The sequence below is a fragment of the Chrysemys picta genome, chromosome 9, assembly GCF_011386835.1.
Source record: "Chrysemys picta bellii isolate R12L10 chromosome 9, ASM1138683v2, whole genome shotgun sequence".
In the NCBI taxonomy this organism is placed as follows: domain Eukaryota; kingdom Metazoa; phylum Chordata; order Testudines; family Emydidae; genus Chrysemys; species Chrysemys picta.
The window spans coordinates 46,067,461-46,077,179 of NC_088799.1; the positions used below are offsets into that span (position 1 = coordinate 46,067,461).

At 44.2% G+C, this 9,719-nt stretch overlaps 1 protein-coding gene across 1 annotated transcript in view; it reads left to right on the top strand.

The window, feature by feature from the left end:
* Positions 1-7,130, top strand: part of AMER3 (APC membrane recruitment protein 3) — a 60,920-nt gene extending 53,790 nt beyond the window's left edge. Inside the window, exon 3 of the mRNA XM_005282464.4 lies at positions 6,504-7,130. The gene's annotated coding sequence lies outside the window, so the exon portion shown is untranslated. The remainder of the gene's footprint in view (positions 1-6,503) is intronic.
* Positions 7,131-9,719: the final 2,589 nt, after the last annotated feature.

The window sequence follows — 9,719 nt, forward strand, 5'->3', positions numbered from 1 at the left end:
CTGGCAGCCGCGCTGCTCCGCTCCGCTCACCGACCTGTGAGCCGCGCTGCTCCGCTCCGCTCACCGACCTGTGAGCCGCTCCGCTCCGCTCACCGACCTGTGAGCTGCACCGCTCCGCTCCAGCCGTCCCTTGGGCCGCTCCCACAGAGCTCTGCTCTGCTAGCTGCTCCTCCAGCCGCTCCGCTCACCGACCTGTGAGCCGCTCCGCTCCGCTCACTCCCCGCTAAGCTAAGTTAGCTTAGCTATAGCTTCAGGCTCCCCCACTAGTTAACACAGCCTCAGTGATCTCAGCTCTTAAATAGCTTTAGCTCTTGTGTGATTTCAGCTCTTAGTGATTTCAGCTAGTAGTAGGGGAGCCCCAGTGCTGGTGCACTATTGGCCCAAAGCGAACTCAGCTCAGCAGTCTGGAACTAGACTCCTAAGGGAATCAAAGTCAGCTCTGACATTCAACAGTGGAGAGAGGAGGTAGTGCAATTGGTGTTTCAACCCCCTTGGGGAGGGGGCCACACCATCAGGTACAAATACCTGTCCCCATCCTCTCTCCATTCACTGGGTTTTGTAACCCATGCCCCTTGACAAGCAAATGCTACTTAGGTAATGGTGAATGACTCACTCAGTCCTTCTGTCATACAACAGTTCCACTGGCCTTGATTCACAGAATCAGGGTAACAAAACTTTATTCTTCCTGCCCCAATAACAGAGAAACTGGGGATCCCACACCAGCCAAAGTAACCACTTTGAGTTGCTGTGGTTTCATGCCAGGCGAGTGGGTGTGCCTATGCAAACAAGATCAGCCCCTGGAGTTCTTTTCCACCCTCGCCATAATTCACCACCAGATGTCAGGGTAGAGCTCATCCTGACTCTGCTTACATTTAGATCCACAGAGCAGAAGGTGCAGTCTCTGAGATTGTGATGCAGTGCACATGAAATCATTTACAATAGCAAGCTGTAAGATATTTTGATTTATAGGACCCCCCGATTCCAAAGACCTCTAAAGCACCTAACAAAGTACACAGGCTCCAAAACTATACTTTTTCCTTTGGGTACCATTTTATAGCTATTGCCCTCCAATTAGGATTTTCAGGGAGTCTTGCTTCAGTACCAAACAAACTGTCTGAAACTATATCGATAGCTACCACCTCCATTTCTCCTGCTGCAACCCATTGGTTGATCGCTGGCTGGTACTATTGCTCTGACTGCTCATGTAGCATTAACTGCGACCAGGTAATATGTTGGCTTGTATTATGCAGGTCAAATTAGGTGACCATATCTGTTCCTTCTGGCCTTAAACTCTATGGTTCTATGATTATAGAAATGCTAAATCCTGTCTACATTAGAAGCTAGCATGTCTTTAAGTAGCTCTTAAAAAACATTAGCAAAGATGTTTTAAATTGCAACTCCTGCATCCGCAAAGCCAGGGGGAGAAAGGAGGGGCTTTGTCTGGACTGACTTGGAGAGAAAAAAGGAGGGGCTCCTTTATGGCTCCCACTGGACTTGGAGGAGCACCACTTGAGCTGGTGGGCAGGGCTCAGGTTAGTCACTGGTTCTGTGCACTGGAGGGGAGGGCGGGGGGGAAGGTATTTAAACCCTGCCCCTCCCTCCAGCCTTAGCCTCCACTCTCCCCTGGATTAACATCAGATATACCTGAATGTTTTATACACCCTTTTCCATAGCCTAGACAAGACCAAACCATTCACAGACATTCAGGACTTTTCAGTGACAACGGGCTGAGTTTTGAGTTTCTAACAATACAAATAAACCACCACGCAAGATTTACATTTCACACAACAGTACTCATAACCCTTGTGGCCTCTCCCATCACTATCTCAGAGGAGCTTTAGATAAGCAGTGTAGTCTAGTGGTTAGAACCAAGGACCAGAATATAGAACTTCTGAGTTCTAGTCCCACCACTGACTTGTGATATTTTGGAAAAGTCTCTTCATCTCTCTGAGCCTTAGTTTACCCAACAGTAAAATGGATGTAATACTTCACATGGGCAAAGTGGCTTAAGTAGAAATTTTAATAAAACACAGATCCTCCAATGGAAAGCTTTATAGAACTGCAGAGTATTATACAGGGTCACAGTCTGACACAAGCACCTTCATGAGTATTCAACACATCCTGAGAACCCAGCAGAATAAGTCCAAGAGAAAAAATAATTCAAATAGCTAAAGAATACCTTGAGCTTTTAAGTTCCCTGTTTCAACCAAAACCACTTAGTTCTGTTCTGGGAACACTAAAAAGTTACTGATTCTGGGAGTTTCAGGTGCCACACCTCTGTAGTTAGCCATATCCCAGCCCTTTCTACTAAGAAATTATCTGTACTTGCCAGAAATAATCTGAGAGTTGATCTCGGGTGTTCACTTGATGAATTCATTAATTCAATGTGCTCAGCTCCAGCAATCTTGGCATACAAAAGGCAACCCACAGGAATACATCTGTCGGAAATGTGAGTGTTGCAGCAAGGACCAGTTGTCCAAGTAAGGCTCTACAACTCAAAAGATGTACTGCAAATATATATCCAGCAGTTTGAAAAACGAAATGTGAATAAAAACAGATGGAGCATGAACCACTTTTTCAGCCATTAGATGGCAGAGTTTCACAAGCAGGGTTTGCACTTTTGACTTTGTGGTGCTGTGCATAATTCACACATCAATGAATTCTTAGCAGTTCCAGCAGTTAATGAACTACATTTTGAAGTGCTGGATAATGCAGATGGTTCATTCGTTATCTTGTAATCCCTGGAAAACGGTGTTCAAATCAACAACTAAACTGCAAAAGCTTCAGAATGTCACAAAGTCACTGCATTCGCTGAATAAGTGTTGCTGCAATGCGTGTGCAATCTGCAGAGATTGGCCACAGGTTAGCACCCCTCCCCATTTAGGATGGGCACCTGGCTCTGACAGCTGTTCTCAGGAGTCAGGAATACATCTATTCCTCACCTCTTTCAATCTGTGTAATGAGCAGCAGCACAAGCAGTAAGGCCATTTGTGCACTCTCCTAAAAAACCCTGGCAGGTTAGCAATGCAGAGGTGGATCGTAGGCATGTGTCAAGGTGCACTGGGAGGCTAAAAATAATCCTTTGCCCCACTGAGAAGGGGCACGACAGTGTCTCCCAAATGTATGAATTTGAAATGCTAGTAAAAGTCAAGAAAAAGAGCACAACTATAGAAGTTCACACTGAGAAACTCACCACACGGAGCTCAGAGAGATGGGAACTCTGTGGACATAACCCTTCAAAGGAATCCCCCCACATGTCTATATTCTCCAGCCCAACATACCTGACAAGTTACCTTCTGGCTCCCTCCAGAGGAATAATTCCACTCTTCCTTCCATACCTTTTCCCACAACATGGAAAGATTAACACTTGACAAGAGGAAAAGGAAGCTGTAAATTCTCCTCTATACTTTAAAAATGTCTCAAAGGGCCAAATTTCCAAATAAGCCAGGGCCCTGGGAGCCATGAAGGGTGTGTACATATACATACTGGCAGGGCCGGCTCCAGGGTTTTGGCCGCCCCAAGCAGCCAAACAAAATCAAACAAACAAAAAAAACCCGTGATCGCGATCTGCGGCGGCAATTCAGCGGGAGGTCCTTCGCTCCGAGCAGGAGTGAGGGACCATCCGCCGAATTGTCGCCGAACAGCTGGACGTGCCGCCCCTCTCCGAAGTGGCCGCCCCAAGCATCTGCTTGGTAAGCTGGTGTCTGGAGCCGGCCCTGCATACTGGCCAATTTTAATGATATCTGAATCATCATGACCTCAAAAATAGATCTACCCACACAGAAAATGGAAAGCTTGAGAATAATTTCTCCTGCGACCCCATAGCCATCTGCTAATATCCAGGCTTCTCTAGATCACTGGGAAAAGCAACAATATCAATTTTTTTTAAATAAGGAAAAAAAATATATCCTTCTCTTTAGGTGGGTCTGGACAATGATGGGACTCAAGGATTGGCTTCCCTTTTTCCTATCTAGGCTCTGTTCCCTTTTCTGGTGTATTCAATATCTCTCTCAGTGTCGTGGTGTGCATTCGGCTATGGGGCTTGTAGCAACCATGGCCCAGGCACCACATAAGTCCTGAGATTTTAATAGGTACTCCCAATAGCTTGAATTCATCCAAAAGCCTGAGACAGGCAGCCATGTTCCAGAACAAGGACTCAATTTATTATCCCCTCCCCTACCAGTGACACTACAACCCATATAGTAATTCTATCTTTCCATTCCTCACATTCCTGAGATTTAATAAGCACCATCACATCCTATAGAAATAGGGAATATACTTAGAATTTTCCCTGCTCAGTTGTGGCTCCCAAGCTGAAGTAACAGGTCTTTCCCCTTTTCGTTAAGTTTTGTTCCAATTCTAGGGCTACCAAGGGAATAAAGTGAAAAAAATAATGGAAACCCAGCACCAGAGCAAACACAAAACCAGGCAAATATGCTGTAAAAACATACAGTGACAGAGGAATTTCATAAAGGCTGGGGCTTGGATAAACATTCAGAAGTTTGGATACTTCACTGAATCAACAGAGGCCTCCCCCCAGGCCCAGCCATCCTCCATCTCTTCACAGATCCCCGGCCGAATGGCAGACGAGATAAGATAGTGGCTTGTGAGAGAATGTACAATGGCCAACGATGCCACTTTGGTATGGCTGTAGGATGGCTAAAAGACCTATACCCCATCTGACATTTTGAGAAGATTATGGCTAGGTTTAGTCTCCACACCCAGTAGCTAAAGGGGGATTTGTCCCTCTACCTTTCTTCAGAAGTCCAATTGTTCCTGTCCCCATCAGTATTTTGTCCTCCACTCATCTGTCCACCTAGACGAAGAGTGCTATAGGAGAGGTGGTGGGGGTTGACTCCATCTCCTACCCCAATCACTACATCATTAAGTGGTGTTGTGTGTGCTGTAAGGGGGACATTATGCTTGTACATTTTAAGTGGGAACAGAGCATCCTGGCCACCCTCTGCTTAGTTCTACACAAAGGCACCTGCTTCCCGCCTAACTCAGTATAGGGTTGTGGCGGGGTAGTCACCCTGCCGTGCCTTGAAGGGCTTAAAACAGCCCTGGGAGAGGGCTGTGGCTGGGGAAAAGATGGGCTGATTTGGAAAGCAGCCACAGCTGTAGCCAATGCAATCAGGGCCCAGCTGGCCCTTATAAGAGGGCGGTGCCCCAGGAGGAAGGGGACACTCTCTCTCTAGCTTTCTTGAGAGAGAGGATCTGGCTACCTGGGAAGCCGAGAAGGGTACCTAGGGTGGAGCAGTGCTGGGGCAGGGCAGAGGGAGCTGGGGAGCTCCAGCCTAGCAAAAACCCCAGGCTGCAGGCCTAGTTAAGGGCCCACAAAGGGTACTGGGGCTGCAGAGGGGCAGCCCAGAGATAAGCAGAGGCAGTAGGTCCAACCCCCCCTTGCTGATTGAGGAGTGGTTTATAGACTGCAGTCTGCCCCAGGGAGCAGTGGCTACATGATGACTGGCAGTAGCCACTGAGGCAAGGTGGGGGTTTATAGACTGCAGTCTGCCCCAGGGAGCAGTGGCTACATGATGACTGGCAGTAGCCACTGAGGCAAGGTGGGGGTTGGGGGTTTCCCTGGGTGGGGAGACCCAGATTGGGAGTTGCTGCTGGGGCAAAGGGCACCGGGGTCTGGGAAGGACATGGGGGCCAGAGACAGACGAGACACTTGCCTGCAGAGGGCACTCCAGGCTGGAAGAGCTAATTCCCTGGATGACCAACAGCCGGTGCCCCGCCAGTGAGTCGCACCCCTCTACAAGAGTCTACTGGGATGGGGGACACACTGCTGTCTTCCCACTGGTCACTGCACGTACATGCCTCATAGCACTTGGTACTGAGGAAAGAAGTTCCTGGAATAATTCTGAGGAGCAGCTGGGCCTCTCTGAAGGCAATATGCATTGCCTAGTGAGATTTGGGGGACTAATACCAATACATCAATTCCCAAGGATTCAAAAGTCAGAAACACCATATGCCCCAGCCCAAACAACTGCCTACTTCCCAACATGGTAGCACTGACATTTACCGGCAGTCGTCTTCTTGGAAGGGGAAGTCCTGTTGCTTACACAACCATTTGTCATCTCCACTGAAGAGAAGGCAGTCCATTTTCCACTATGGCATCTCCAGAGCATCTTTGCACTCTCCCGCTATTGAGGTATCTGTCACTATTTGTCCTCCAATGCTAGGCAGTGTTGCAGTGTGCCAAGCAGAAGGGGCTGGATTTCAGTGCTGAGGGCAGTATTACTATATCAGTGCAACATCGACTGCACTGTTTAAAAAAATATATATATCACAACGAACAGGAGATTTTTCTGACCACGTTGCTATTTGTAGCCAATTTCTATTCTTGTTTTTCTAGTCACACCACTGTATTTATTCTTTCAACTTGTATAATAAAATAAGAACGCCAATAAAATGCACACTAAACACAGCTTATTTTTGTTCTGTATTTAGAAGCAATATAAAATGAAAACTCAATATGTTTCCTGCTTATATTTCAGGTGCAACACTGAAGAAACCAGTTGTAAATAATGATGGCTTCCCAACTGTGTGTTTAAATGAAGCAAGTCACAATGAGGTCAAACTGGTGTCATAAGCAACAAGGATTTCTCCCCAAGGGACCCAGTGGAGATCCTACAGGGAAAAAAATCATCCTACTCTGTCATCTTATTAACAAATATTGTTGGAGCTTATGACACACCCTTGAATCCAGGTTTGCAAATGGGCAATAAACATGGTCCATTTTTAAATTGCAATGAAATTATGGTGAAAGATGTTCCATGACATGAATGAGTAAGGAAATGAATATCTTTTGTCATATTGCACCATATGATGAAGTCTTTCATGCAACAAAAAATGCCAGTATGTTTTTTTTAAAATGCAAATATGTGCCGAATAAGCATTTAATTGGTTTAGATAATTTTCATTCTTTTAGATAATGTAAATATTGTGAATTTCTTCTGAAATTCACAGAAGTGCTTAATTTTATTGTAATAGTTTAATCATCTTAAACTTGATCATGCAGACTACATTTGTATTCTGAGATTTACCACTTGGTTTAAAACTTTTTGTAAATATGGAGATAAAAATAACAGGAAGTATAAAATGGTCTATATTCTCCAAAGAAATTTGTTTACCGTGTATCCTAGTTATAGAGGGTTGTGTTTGAGAATGACTATTAACAAGTTGTTACTTGTTCTGTTTTAAGGTAAGAAAAACACCCTGTTTAAGTGTGAAACTGTGGTTTTATTTAATCCCAGAAAGTCTTATTTTTCTAATTTAGAATCCAGTTAGATATACCATTAACCTCACTTTCATTTTCTGTGAAGAAGCCTCTCAAGGTGGTTTAACTCAAGAGCCATTATTTTCAAGACAGTTCTAACTTGTACTTAATTGCAAGCTGTCACATACTGGAAGGCCATAGGATTATACTGGATTGAAACTGGATACATAAAAGTTCAATGGCCTGTAGATTGGACTGGTGATCTAATGGTCCCTTCTGGCCTTACAATCTATGAAAAGAACATTAGATCATCTAGTCCGATATCCTGCCTCAAATAGGGTTTGACATCTGATGCTTTGTGGAAGGAAAAAAAAAATCATCCATAATGCATGCAATTATATGTTGTAATATGGGGTGGAGAATGAGGTGAGGGAAGAGGATTCTTTCCTGACTTCCACAAGCAGTCGTTTTACACCTTGAAGCATGAGATATGGTTACCCTTTGCTTGGACATTTGCAGCTGTTAGTCAAGTACTGTAGATAGATTTTTAAGAGTGGATAATGTAGTGACTATTATCTAAACTTTGCTGAATCTGAATTGGTACAAAAATAACATAATGCACTGAGATCAGGGTCCTGTGAAATGAAATTCAGAGATAGCATATAGTTTCAAAATGGTCTCTCATGGATAGTTATGAAGTAAAACCCACCCACTAGGGTCACCAAGGTTTCCAGTACAGGTCATCTTCAGGATGAAAGCATTTGCCACAAAGAACCTGTCTTCTACAATGTAGAGGAACATTTGTGACCCTCCTTTGCTGCTGAGATATAGGTAAGGTTGGGCTGCTAAGAATTTATCATTTAGAATGTAAAAAGTCTAAAATCACAAACAATTCATCACATTAGCATTGCTGAAGGGATGCCTAAGTGACACACTATTTGTGGGCTAATCAAATAATAATAAACATATGGCTCAACAGAAGAGGTTGTGTAAGAACCTGTTCTTCTTCACAAAACTGATCTCTTTTCTTTTAGAATTATTCAACTGACCTCTTATCTTCACTTTATTTATTTCCAAACTGTCCTTGCAATACTGATGGCCAATGAGCGCACAAGGCCAGAATTTCTCCACAAAGTGACCATACTGCAACTAGAATTAATAAAAGTACATAATAATACCAGCTTGCTCTTATGCAGCACGTTCATCCATACCTCTCCCAGTGCTTTACAAAGGGAGTATCATCAGTATCATTATCCCCATTTTACAGATGGGTAAACTGAGGCACAGGGAGGTGAAGTGACTAGACCTGTTCTCAGGGTGCCCAGGACTGTGAGTCACCTTGTTACCCCCTGACTCCAAAGTGAAGGAAAGTTGCTTGTGTTTAGCTGGGTGTTGGCTCCTGAACACCACCAGTTTGTTAGCCACTCAAGCACTTGCCTCTGGTCTATGCCAACCCTTACTTTGCCTTGCAAGTTAACAATAGGTGCACTCCAATCCCCAAACCCCCTTTGAAGCATTCCCCTGAGATATCCAGCCCCTGGCAACTCACAGACATTCCGGATCCATTGTTCCCAAAGGAACAAAACACACCAGCCTGTGAGATTCAGCTCATATTCAATACTTAGCTTAATATCAGATATATAATTTATAGTTAAAAGATGATTAAGTTTATCAAAGATTCAAGTAACAGCGAGTAAGAATATTGGAAACAAATAGTTACATATAAAAACAAAAACAGCTTTCTAGAAACTAAGCTTAACTAACAGGTTAATGTCCTGTTTAAAGTCTTCTGCAGCAGTTTCAACCAAGGTTGGCTGAGAGCCCATTTTTATGAATGAAAGCATGCTGTCCATTTACTTCCTAGGTGCAGGATACCATGGTGTCTTTTCTGCCTCTCAGCAATACCCGCAAAGTTCACGGTCTTTACTCTTAGCCAGAATACATCCCACCCCACCCCGGCTTGTTTTTTCCTCTGTGTGCCTTCTCTGTTGATTTCACATCTCTGTTAACATTTGACTTCCTATATAAAGAGGCATCCATTGCATTAGCTTAGAATGTTTAATTTCTTACCTCCTGTCTAGAGCAAAACCATTTTTTCCCCACCTTTGCTGGTGACTAATACCTTGATACAGACTTAAAAAACAAATTTTCAGTATATATATATATATATATATATATATATATATACACACACACACACACACAACTCCTGACAGAGTAGCTGTACATACATTTCACAACAATATTAATGACCATAGTGACACTGGCTTGCATTTGAGCCCTCGCCTGGCATTCTGTGGTGAACTAGAAAGCAGATACCTGCCCCATGAGGTGCCCATAACCCTTCTGCTTCCCCTTGCTAGTTGGCATTTAGTGGTTCTTGTGTCACATTCAACCAGTACTTGTTTCTTAAACTGGTATTTGCTCTTCTCTTGCCTTGGTTTTCTCCCTCCCCATCCCACCCACCAGCTCTGTGTGGGACTCCTTGCCCCCC